This window comes from Pyxicephalus adspersus, chromosome 7 (assembly GCF_032062135.1).
Source record: "Pyxicephalus adspersus chromosome 7, UCB_Pads_2.0, whole genome shotgun sequence".
Taxonomy (NCBI): domain Eukaryota; kingdom Metazoa; phylum Chordata; class Amphibia; order Anura; family Pyxicephalidae; genus Pyxicephalus; species Pyxicephalus adspersus.
The window spans coordinates 57,492,889-57,505,002 of NC_092864.1; the positions used below are offsets into that span (position 1 = coordinate 57,492,889).

A 12,114-nucleotide genomic window follows, 5' to 3' on the forward strand; every position below is an offset into this window, starting at 1 on the left:
TTCCCCCCAAAATTGTCCTTAGACTGTAATAATGATATATGACTATAGTAGGGACACTAGATTGTGAGCCCCATTGAGGGACTGTTAGTGACATAACTATAGACTTTGTACAGAGCTGTGTAATATGTTGGCTCTATATAAATACTGTGTAGTAATAATAAGAATAATATTAAAAGTTATGTGACAATCACCAGATAGGATGCCCTGAGTTAGTTAGGACCCGTCACATTTTAATTCTGTCCAGTGAAGAGATTAACAAAAGTTTCTGTTAAGGAGACACAACAGAAAAAAAAAACTTTCTAAAGTATAGGAAAGGAAGGTATCCCTTCCTTAGCAGTTCTCACTAGAACAGTTGTCCCTAGGTAAAGATTACCCTTATACCAGTAAAAAGTGGTGAAGGTTTTTATTGCTTTCTGAATAGTCCTTCCTTACTTTCAGTTGTGTTTCTTGGACAGACCTGAGGTATTACCTACCAGGAATGCTTAGAATAATAAAAGAAAAGCTTTTAAAATTTTTTAACTCTAAAACAAAAAAAAAGAAATTTGTCTTGAGTGTGTCTTTATTTGTCCTTAAGAATTAAAAAATAATTCCAATGTATTTGTACACATCTATAATAATGTAAATAGGCCCTTTAATACCTTTTTTGATTCCATTAACAAGTATGAATTGTGTACTATGATAATATTAATGTATCTTCTGTTGAAACTAGGACAGTTTTGATTACATAAGCATTTTGCTTTAATGTACAGCCTACCTTTCAACAGTGTTCAACACACACTGCTTTTGGCTGTCAATTTTTACACCCTTTTAATGTAGCAGATGAAAATTACCATGAAAAAGCTTGTAAATGCTTTTAGGATAGATCAGAAAACCATTTATTTCTGCCAAACATTTATTAAAATGTTTAGGCTCCAAGTGTAACACATGTAACGGAAGAGTGGAAAAAAAAGAAGGCTCTTCTAGAATTACAAGTATTTTTACCAAGCCTAAGGAACATCAACCAGGTGCCACACATGCTGTCGGCTTACTATTGTAGTTAATAATTTGCACCAATATAACTGTAATGTACTTTTGTTAAAAGAACCTGTACCAAGAAAGATCTCCATATGAGACTAACAGTCAGAAGGAGCAATTTAAGGCCAAATATCGCTTTTCCAGGGTATAACATTGGAAGAAAAATCCTTTTATATATTACTTACAAGATAGCAAACCCTTACATTTTTAAAGGTTCACAATAGGTAATATGGCAGAACCCTAAAAAAACCTGTCACATTTGCAAGTCTAATTGTAATAAGATATTGTGTTCTACCAGACTGAACTCATAAAGATAACATGGTCATTAAAGTGTATGTAAAGACACCATTTTTTATTAGGGAACTGGTAAAACCCATGTAATTTTTTGTGTTGGTCTGTGTCCCAGATAGAGTAGGAAGTGAGGGGCAAGCTCCCCATAATGTGGGACTCCCCTCTTAGTATTTGGAGGTCTGTCTTTCCTTGTAACTGTAACTTGGCCTTGGCATGTTTATGATGCCTTTATTGCAAGAACCCTTTTCTTGTTAAAAAAAATGGGGAGGTGGTATAATCATGAAGCCTTACTGCTAGTGTACCTGACATTTTAAACCGTGTATAATTTCTTTTTTTACATTGTTCCAAACAATATTGTAGAATTTCTTTTCAGCCATATAAACATTGATATGTAAAAGTCTAGGAGCAGGCTCCACAAGGTTTAGGTCAGAATAGCATGTTCTATGTTCCACTTTGATCCTTACTTTTCATTTTTCAACAGTTTAAAATCTCTGGCTTTGTGCTGATCCATCTATAAAGTTAAACTATGCAAACCATCACAGCATACTGGTCACAGAAAATAGAAGACATATTGCACACTTGAAGTTTACTAAAAGTTTAAAACGGTCAGAGGATTTCATCCAATAAATAATATATGACTTGTGCCCCTATCAAATGTCCTTATATATCTATAGTGTCTGACTGACACAGGAAACCTCAGGGCAATCAATGTCAGTGTACTTGGATCTCTTGAAAGTATTTGTTTCATTTCCCACTGTTCTTTTGCCATAAGCAAAGTTGATCCATAACAAAAGTTCTCACTTTAAAGCAGAATTCCAGACATTATTTTTCTATATGAAATATGTGTACAACTCCAGGTCAGGGTATTATTAAGGGTTTAGAAAATCTCTGTATGCCCTACCGCCACTTGTAACAAACTGAAGAATTGACACTTTACTTTAAATATAAACCTGCTTGCAACTTTTAGCTACAATTAAAAACCATGTATTCCCTGTGTGACTGATTTCTTACCTTTAGATAGATGGGGAAAGTAATTGGACCGGCCCACTGAAAGCTCTCCCTAGTGGCTAATCTACACATTAGCCACTGCATTATAATAACAAAGATAACTAAGACGAAGCATGTAAAAATATGGGACACGTCAAAAGTTAATTTAATGCAAACTATGCAATAATAACTTGAAATGTGATAGATCCGTGAATTATTAATTACTAGCTGTGGTGTAAAGACTGCAAGCTTGCTGAGTTTATGTTTAATTGGAGTGTTATATAACCACGCAATGCCAGGCTCTGCAAGTGTTTTATGTGTGCTTTAAGCAGAAGCTTTAGCCCTTTATGATTCTGTAGTGTGCAAAACTCACTTCCATTCTTCATATATGCCTCAAAAGAACTGATAATTGAACCAGTTTCCCAAAGTTACTTTAATTTACAGTTTTACATACAGGACCACATATAAGCTGGGGATATTAGCAAGCCACCTCGTAGAGTAGTTAGAGTGAAACTTTCTTAAAAAAACAAAAAAAAAAAATCATGACATTTACTTTTACCTTCACAAAGCCCTACAGCTATCCTCAATCGGATTCCATTCAGTCCCGTGCCTTCCCCGATTTCTTTATCTTTCCAGCGTTGAGAAACCAGCAGGTACAGCCATTTTCTGCAGTCTTGCAGTTCCTTCTATGTCACCTGATCTCACATTGCGCATGTGTGAGACCGGAACTTTTTTGTGGGAAAGCCCCAAGATTGGGCATGCGCAGAAGGAGCAGCCCCAAACCTTCTGGCATACATAATATATGTATCCCAGGAGGCTCTGTGTTTTCCATTCATCTTTCATTCTCAGGGGTTCTCCCTTTCAAACTTAAAATAAAATATTTAAACCAAAAAAATCATATATTTCAATAAATAAAAGGGTTAGCCTTTTATCCATTGTTAAAAGTGTTATGATAGGTCCGCTGTAAGTGCAGATGAAGATAGCTATCACGATAAAAATCAATACCTTTCATGCAGTAAATTCTGTTCAGGTAAATAAAGAAAAAATAATGAAGATTGACCGTGCTATTTATTTAGCTAATATGTCATGATAAAAGAGAAACACTTCCAAAAATGACACTAGGCACCTTCTAAAGCAAAAAAAAAAAAAAAAAATTGAAACTTGTAGAAATGTTAATTTTTCTGAAGCTGTATCTTGAAAGATTTATCATTAGTCCTCATTTCCACCTAAAAAACAGTTGTTTCTGTTTCTACTTTCGTTTCTTACAGCCTAACAGTTAAAAATCCGCAGTGTGAATCTAATGTACTGTGCTCATAAATATTTGTCTTGTGAAATTTAAAGTGAGATTTGGTGATGTGACTACTACCCTGCTTTTTTTTCTCCTTGCTGGAGACTAAGCTATACCTAAGGACTTGCTGTTCAAAAATCTTTTTCTCCATTCTTTCTTCATTACTTCTAAGTTCCTCTGTCTTTACTAGTGCTTCTTGGTTATTACTAAGCCAGCCAGAGAAGGTAGTTTTGACATGAGAACATAAAGCCCAGCCTGTACCTAGATGGCTGGTTTCATAAGGACAACAACCAACCAATCGGTACTAGGCTTTGTTACATCGGTTACAGGCCTTCTGCCTGTCCTTTACAGTTGAATTATTGGCACACGACATGAAATTACATTCATGCTACCTATCAGTGTCAGTAATGTAAAAAGAGGTAAACTTTTACCAGCATTTGGAGAAACATGTATGCTTCTGTATAAACTCAGGCTCTGGTATGTATATGTCCAGAGTACACAACAAAAACACCAGATCAAGATGTCTATCTGAACATTTGTCAATCTGATAAACTAATTACAGCCATCTACATCAACGCTTCCTCTAAGCTGAGCAATCTAGTGAAGAAAGGGTTCATTGGTTAATCCAATTTACTTTTGTCCTTGCAAATCTGCATTCAGTACCAACTGATAAATAAAATGTCTAAAGATTTACTGAACATGTGCAGTTTAAAATGTATAAAAAGTAGAGGTATATATAATATATCGTTCTTTCCTTCAACTACAGGGTGTATAGGGGGCTTTAGCAGAACCAACATCACCAAGATTAAGACCTGGTTTTAAAGAATGCACTGGCTGTGACTTTATAAATAATATAATATTTTTGGCAAGAAAAGCTCAATACAATAAATGTAACTGTGTGTATAAACACATGGATCTTTTGTCTAGAAAATTATTTAGGAATCCTTTAGGCCTTTTCTGTCATTTTTAATACAGCTGCCCCTTTCCCTGTTCTCAATACATGTCCATCTGAGACACTGGTACTCACTTTCCAAAAAGAAAGGCAATGTTCACGGATGAAGCCAATGAGATGAAACTTGCTCATGGTCAATTCTGTATTCAAATACAGACTTATCCTATTCACTATAGTAAGAGCAAATTTATAATTGTATAAACAACCCACATGTGATAAATAAAATATGTGCAATACATTAACTTACTTGATTAGTAATTGTATTGTCTGAGTGCTTTTGGCGTCTAATTGAACGTTTGCACATCAAACTCCTCTTATTTCTGAATGCCGAAATGCTGAAAGCTCATATGTAAACAAGCACTGTTTTTTCAGGTATACCTAAAACCATAACAGTTCACATGACTTTTATGGGGCCCTTCAGCATATAAAGCTCACAGGGAATACCCTACACTTACTGATTGCATAACAATAACAACTGTGAAAAATTTCAAGGAAAACACATACACGATAGTATATTATTTGCCAGTATTAGAAATGGAATAATGTCCAGCTGTCAGACTGAAAAGCTGTAATACCTACTCTTTAAATGTACCACCACGATGTCTCTGACTCTGTAGTAGAAGCCTTTCTTCCAATTTACAGGCATTTTCATTTTGTTTCCTAAATAATTCTAAGCTCATTGCTTTTTGAATTATAAAGGGTACCTGGTAATATGTACAGAATCACTAGAAATTGAGTTTAGAAGACTGTTCTAAAAACACTGTTTTAAAGCTATTGTAAGTAAATGATTACTATATATATTCTTATTTTAAACATATATCTTTCACACAGAGAAAAGTCCTATTCTTACTATGTTAAAGGTTAGGTTGGTTGAGTGATTGAATCCAAAGAATAGCACTGAAAAAAAAGATAGCCAGTACTAATTGTCAGGTTAGGTTCTCCTCATCATTAGGTTCTCCTGCAATGCACATGTGCTGGGAGGAAGTGAAGGGAAAGTCAGAAATAAATAACCACTTTTTTGTCCAATCAGCAGGCTAGAGGTTTATCCTTGAATTCTGACCAAGCCATGCTTTTTTTTAACTCTATTTTGAAAAATGAATATGAAATGTATTGCTATTTGATTAGCATAATCTATTTGCAAACTGGACAAAATGGAGAAAGGTACATGTATCAATAAGTCTGAATGTATGTATTTAGATGTATTCAATCCACAGATGATCGTTTAATTGTTAAAATATTAGTGCCTTGACTCCTAATATACAAGATTTCCCCCAGATTAGCAAATTAGTAATTTGATGGCTTTTCTTATTCTAGCATTACTATATGTTAATCAGTTCCAGCTTTATATGAGAACCTTATTGTACAAACCTAATGTATTTTACCAAAATCTTCCGGGGCACACAAGTCTTGTTTAACACTGAAATGAATGTGCCATTTGAGATAACAGAAATAAATTACATCTTCTTTTATTACAGTTGCGTTTAGAAATGTAATTTTACCAGCTGATCAGTTTCATTATTCACATGTTAGTCAATGTTAGACTGCCAGCTGGACCATGGTTTTATGTTGTCACCATTGGACTATTCTAACTGTATCTCATGAATATGTATTGATCTGTGTCTACATATTATTTCCAGGAAAAGACTGTGTTGGTTAATTCATAACATCACAATTACAAGTATCTGAAAAAGATGTGTTGTCCATTGTTGCCAATCAGCCTGTTACTGTAAATGAAAAAAATGGATTTGTAGATATATGGGAGTCATTCATCATTTTAAAAAGTCTTGCAAAAAGACTAACTTATTTGAATGTACTGAATCCACATATCTTTTGTTTTTACTCTTATTACATCATCTCATGCATATTTGTATGAAGTTTGAGAAGGATAAGACCCATATGTTCAAGGGGAGCTTTATGTGACATTCAATTACTGTTGTTGAACTAAGCCTAACAATAAAGTATTTTTCATTACACATCAATAGAAAGTATACTTTTATACTTCAGCTTAGAGCAGGAACAAATTCTGCATAAAATAACCTCTTTAATATAATATAAATACTGATTGTTACAGTGGCCATCCGCCATATGTCTTCATTTTACAGCTTATTATAAAAACAAGCCAGGGGTGTGACAGACTCCTATTTGGTACCACAGCATCTCACCATTAACTAATATCTGAAAGACAAAGGTGAGAGACAGTGGAAGGATGTGCCAGACTGCCAAGAAGAAGTGGTAGGAGATAAAAAAAATATAGGATAAACATTAAATGTAAAAGAGAAACTAAGAAATAGAATCTATAGCTGGTAAAATTAGGCAAATTATCACCACCAGAAACAGTTAGGGTCCTTTCTTTCACATAATAACTTTTCTGCAATCAACATGTTTTACTGTATGAGACTTTTATCTCATGAAACATTCACTACTATGCGCAGAGAGCTCATTCAATGCACAGCAGTTCAGCTTTTTATAAAAAAAGTGGGTTACATATGCTATATCAAATTGCCATACCAAGTCAGTACCCTGAAATTTGAGGTCTCGTCATATTCAAAAAGCTGTATTTTGAACTTTACTCCCTGCTTTGCAATAAACATAAGGAGAAATATGTGCAAAAATGTAGCACATGGTTGTGAATAGCAAAACAGATACATGAGTATTTTTAGTTGTCAAGATCTACTAAGAAAAGCATAATAGTGTTGCCAGAATAAAGTTACCTGCTTTAGTGAAGCTTGATGGGCATGTGTGGGGTAAAAGGGGCAATTCAGTAAAGAAAGTCTCGAAGTAACTAAATAACTGAAACCAAGAGAACAGTAACATGGGAATATTATAAACCAGGTAATGGATGTGTTCTTGTAAAGCAAAACTATCAGAAGAACACAAATGTTTAATAAGGACACTGATGTGCTCAAAACTGGGCATTGTGTTAGGCCATATACCCTCTTGACTGCATTTAGTTGTCTTTTTTAGTGCAGATAATTTTAAAAATGCAAAGCTAAAGAATATAATACGGATCCACTATACATGAACCTTAAAGTGTCTGCCATGTAATATCTCTTTCACATTCAGCAGTTCATCCAAAAGAGTTTCCCAAACTGTGATGACTGAATTAGATGCTGAATAAAGGTGAGAACAGACAGGTCAAAAGAGAAACGTATATAGCAGGTATCAGATCAATGAGATAGTACGTGGATACTTTTAGTGGTAGGGAAATAGAGGAAGGAAATTGTTAAACTGTTTTTGTGAACAAAGATCGTGTATCACTACTCATTATCATACTGAGATATTTTAAATCATTTTTTTTATTTAAAGCTAAACTCCAGACACTAAGCTAAACAGAATAAAAAATATAAAAGAGCTGTTAAATCTGTCAATAAATTTGCATTTCTGTTCATTTATCACTGGGATTTATATACGATTCTGCAAGACAGTACAGCCAGGTTGCTGACACCACTGTCATCTGCTGGATCCATATACTGTAGTAACAATTTGTGTCCTCTGTCCACTCCCACCTTGCTGAATGGGCAATGGAAGAGCAGTAAAGGTTGATAAGAAGGTCTCTCTGTATACTCTGCTATCACCTTTAAACACCATATTCCATGCCGATTTGCAGTCACCTCATGGCTATCGGCATAGTAGCTTAATCAGGTTTTTACTCTTTAATATTTCATTCATGAACACCTAGCTGCATTACCATGTGTCTTTTATATCTGCTTAGAGTTTTGCTTTCAGAAAAACATTTTTAAAGGAATTCTATATCTTTGTTACAATTGTTTAACTATCTTTGTTTAAGAAGCAGCATTTGGTCACTATAACAATCTGAAGGCGAATCTTGGGACTCTTGACTCAGCATACTGTTTGCCAGTGTTAGGTATAATTAGCACTTGTATCTGCTTTCTTTACACAGCAAATTTATTCAGTGAGATGCTTGTGGTTTTGTTAAACTTGCCACTAAGAGGTGCTAACTGTAGAGCTGAGAGATCTCATGTAAATTATGGCTTGCTGCACATAACATTACAAAGCTCAGATTCCAGCCCCAGGGAAGCACTATATCCTCCCTCGCACTGCTTGGCCTGCTGCTGCACTTGTAGTGCTGATTCAAGTAATTAATACCACTGACTATTCAGAATATTATTACACAGCTGTGCTTTGCTGCTGGCCAATACTATGGGAAATCAACATTGTTCCATGGTACACAAACATTGATATGTTTGCAAAATACCTGTCATTGTGTGGTTATACAATGAGTGTATGATATCCCTTTCATGACTCTGAAGCCTTCCTTTTCTATTCTTGGCATTGGATGTGTTTACTCTTGTCATTTGCTTTATGTTACTAAAAACATTTTCTATATTCATATTCCGGTGCACTGCAATGTAACAAAGAATTATGCTGTTCTTGAAGTATACTTGTGAGAAAAGAATGAAATCTGCCATTTGTTGACTTATTCCAGATCAAGTCTGATCTTAGTTTCACCTACTTAGTTTCTACCTTATAAACCATTCATTCCTAGGATGGCACTGTTTTGAAATAGGCATGCGGGACTTCTCAGGCTCAGTTGGCAGCTCCTATATTTTTCTGACACCTGTCATAAAAGAAATGTAAGGATTCTACTAGATGCCTGTTGTATGTGACTTTAGTACTCTGAGTGACTGACCTAGAACAAGCATGCAGATAACTAAAGTCAGAAAAAAATTAGAGATGCCGATCTTGCTCTAAGGCAGTGACTAAGAGTACTAAGAAAGCAAAGTCAGCTTGACAGCCAGGCGATTAGGATTCTTTAATAAAAACAAGTGCCAATGCTGGAACGAGACCAAAAACAGGTAAACCGAGTATACAACGTCTTCTTGCCCAAATATATGTACATAGCTCTGCCTAGATTAAGAAACTGTTACTTTAACAGCTTTCATTTTTATGTATGTATGCAGTCAGAAAAAAAAAGAAAAATATACTTTGAATTTGTGGACTACAAACTTTATACAGCCACATAAACATGAAAAGCATTATGTGTAAATGAAAAGTATAAATAAAAGTGTAAAGTGTAAAATCTGGCCCTGCATATTAGAAACAATTTTATATTTGTAACATGTCGACAAGCATCTGATCTGTCTGGTTATTGCATTAAGATTTTTATAATTAATTTGTGGGAAAGTAGCAGTAAATGGAAAATATTCTTGTAGTTAAATTTACCATGATCCATATGATATGGAGGTATTTAGAGCTAAAAGTATTCCTGTTTTTCAAGTTAGGGGGTTGGATAGTATACTTCAGGCTTTGAAGAGTCAGGAGACTCACAAGTACTGTAGTAGTATGCAGCCAGAATGGGGAAGATCGCAAAGCAAGGTTAAAATGATGAGCACTTCGCCACTTGTATAGGAATCAAAAACAATTATTTTGCACTCCTAAACCAAGAGGCGCAGTACTTATTTTTCTGTTCCACGGTTTGAGTACTGTCTGTGGCATACCTATGAATTTAGCTGCCTCGTTTTTTGCAGGATTGATAAGGGAGAAAAGACTGAAAGAAGGGGGACAGCTATCACCATATACTGCCATATACTGAATCCCATGACTATTATACCAGGAACGAGGGCTGCATAGGGCAAATGTCTTTTCCAGAGCCACATTTGACAGATTAGCAGTGCAGGGAGATAGAGTCCTGTGCTTTTTGGGCCCATACTTTCCCAGAGCCCACTTTAGTTTACAATTGTTCCTGTTAGGAATATTACAAGATTATTTACTAAACAAAGACAAGAACAATCTCAACCTACAGAGGATGGGACTGGAACCACATTTCTAGAAACACAGAGGTAATGATTGCACACATTTTATTTACTGTGCACACCTACGTAATAAAAAGCAGATTTTCCTGATCAGAGTTTAATTTTCAAGGTCTGCCTTATTGCCATGGTTCTCTGAACTAACCTGCAGTATATCTTGATATTTTTTAAGACAACGGCAGAATACACAGAACAAAAATATTGACAGATATATTAGCCCTACTGGTGAATGCCTAACTGGTCAAACTATCAACACGGGCCTATGGAAAAGTAATTGGAGAAACAAATTCCTGGTGACCAGGAAAGGTTATGATTTTTAACCAAATGTTTTGCATTGTACAAGAAGTAGACTGTCTCTATTTATAAAACAGTGAATATGATATTCATCAAACAACTCGTGGATACTACTGAATAATCAATCATTGCCATTGAAAGCACATTCAGGACCAAAGAATGTTTGGTGAATGACAGATTCACTATTTTTTAAACAGACCTTTCAATACAATAAAAAATCTTCAAGCCAAAATGTTGGCAGAACAAAGAAAAGACAGTTACTGACATTATTTGTATTATGAAACCCCCTACTACAACACTCTATTAGTACTATTAGTAAATGTGTGTATTCTTTAAGGCTGTCATGTGATTACAGTTGCCATTAGGCTGCTGCTAGTCAACAGACAGACATAATTGTCAGGCTTAGAAGTTAGAATGAGGCCCCCAAAAATGTATAATGTATATTTTGGGAAGCAGGTATATTTGCTAAGGGGATGTATGCTGTAGTTTGGCCCTGGATAGGAATGCTCTACAGGGACCCAGTAAAAGGTATATTTTATCAACTATTTGTTAAGCTTTATAGGCATATAAAGCCAACCACACAGACATAGGTCCAGAGAAAGTTGTAAAACTCTCTCACACTTATGGTTTGAACTTTATGTCACACATTTAGGGCCAAACCTATATGTGATGAGACTCCTTAGCAAAATAATAAGGAAGCCCCCTTACTACTTAGTTAGACAGTTTAGTTGGAGGTAAACCCGAGCACACACTGCACCTGCATGACTAGAGATGTCTCATGTACACACGTCATGTGATTATTGATGAGCCCAAATTCTAAGACTGCCTTGTCCACATAGGTCAAGGGAAATACTTAACTTTCTTAATAATACAAAACATTGTGAACAAAGAATATCAAAATAGTTTTGTACCAACATTGTAAATATTGACTCTGAAGCCCTAACATTAAAAACGCTTTGTGTATTCTAAAACAACCAAACCCAAATAGAATTGCATAAGTGATACAAAGTCAACACACTATGACCTTTATTAAATTAAAAGCAGCCAAACACAACTGAGATGTCTACATTCTGTTAAAACTAAATTGCTAAAAAGGTATCTATGACTAGCTGCTGTGGGTTAGTGAATATCCTTGTTAATAGAGGTGAATATGTCTGGAAATTTGAGGTTTGGCTAATTTTCAATTACTGCAACACAAACCAGCAAAGCTGCTGACTGCCAGGAGGGCTAGAAAACATAGATCTGCATGATCATTCTTTATTATATTTATGGATTGCTGCTTGGTGCAACTATATCAAACCCATGACATCACCAATGATGTAATTATTATCGTTTTATATCATGATTTTCCAGTATATTTGGACTCATTTTCAGTTATTGACTTCAGCAGCACAAGATTCAGTTAAAACTTCATCCAGTGCAGTTCAGGTACAGAAATATAGAAGCTTTTGAATCAAATTTGCAACATTACACAACTCAGGCTATAAATCTTGTATCTGTAAAGTACCATTATTCTG

The 12,114-nt window shown here is 35.1% G+C and overlaps 1 protein-coding gene across 13 annotated transcripts in view; it reads right to left on the reverse strand.

The window, feature by feature from the left end:
* MAP2 (microtubule associated protein 2) overlaps window positions 1-12,114 on the reverse strand; it is a 129,261-nt gene that overhangs the window by 64,181 nt on the left and 52,966 nt on the right. The window lies entirely within an intron of this gene.